The sequence below is a fragment of the Leuresthes tenuis genome, unplaced genomic scaffold (genome assembly GCF_036924035.1).
Source record: "Leuresthes tenuis unplaced genomic scaffold, fLeuTen1.0.hap1 SCAF_158, whole genome shotgun sequence".
NCBI lineage: Eukaryota > Metazoa > Chordata > Actinopteri > Atheriniformes > Atherinopsidae > Leuresthes > Leuresthes tenuis.
Genome location: NW_027325512.1, coordinates 2,711 through 3,423, shown reverse-complemented (window position 1 = coordinate 3,423; position 713 = coordinate 2,711). Strand labels below are relative to the sequence as shown.

The following is a 713-nucleotide window of genomic DNA, read 5'->3' as shown; positions in this document are numbered from 1 at the left end:
GGAGAGCGCACCGTTCCCAGGGGCACTACAGTACCGGGTCGATGCTTGGAGTGAACGGAGCAAGCTCCTTTTTCAACTCCTATTGATACAAATCCATTTAATATGTAGTCCTCGCATAGAGGACACATCAGACATTAAACTGATAAGAACAGATACTACACTTGATCTTAGCCAAAAGGCCGAGAAGCGATAACTGTCCACTGGTTCACGTCCGAGGGCCCTTCCTGGCACAATGCGCACTTGTAGCGGTGTTCTTTTTATGGCCATAGTGTCACTTTGCACCTCGGCCCACCCGCTGCACTGAGCACTCTTCAGCCCTTTTAAATGGTATAACTTTACACTACCGCACGCTCCAGCGAGCACCATTCAAGCAACAACTTTGCACTCCAGCTTCGAACATTGGCACAGTCGCAACAAGTAAGGCGACTCTACTCAGAGAAGTCACTCTGCACAGTAACAAGATTTCTTTTGCACAGACAGAAAGGGCTTCATCCGCAAAGGTAAAGCCTGCCAAAAATAGAAACAACTCATTAGTGCTGCTCAACGTTGTACTTTGCAGTAAAAGAAAGAGCAAATCTAAAGATTCAGGAATCCGAGAATAAGCTTACTTCCATGAGTTCTTCACGATTTCGGATTTTGCTATAAAATGAATTCCTTCACTCAAACTAAATTAAAACTGCTAAACCGCTAATCTGTTACATGCAAGGCAGATG

The 713-nt window shown here is 45.0% G+C and overlaps 1 non-coding gene across 1 annotated transcript; it reads right to left on the bottom strand.

The window, feature by feature from the left end:
* On the bottom strand, positions 1 to 191 carry LOC140287616 (U2 spliceosomal RNA). The gene has a single exon (XR_011911756.1). It is a non-coding gene; the product is annotated as a U2 spliceosomal RNA (small nuclear RNA).
* Between the last annotated feature and the right edge of the window lie 522 nt (positions 192 to 713).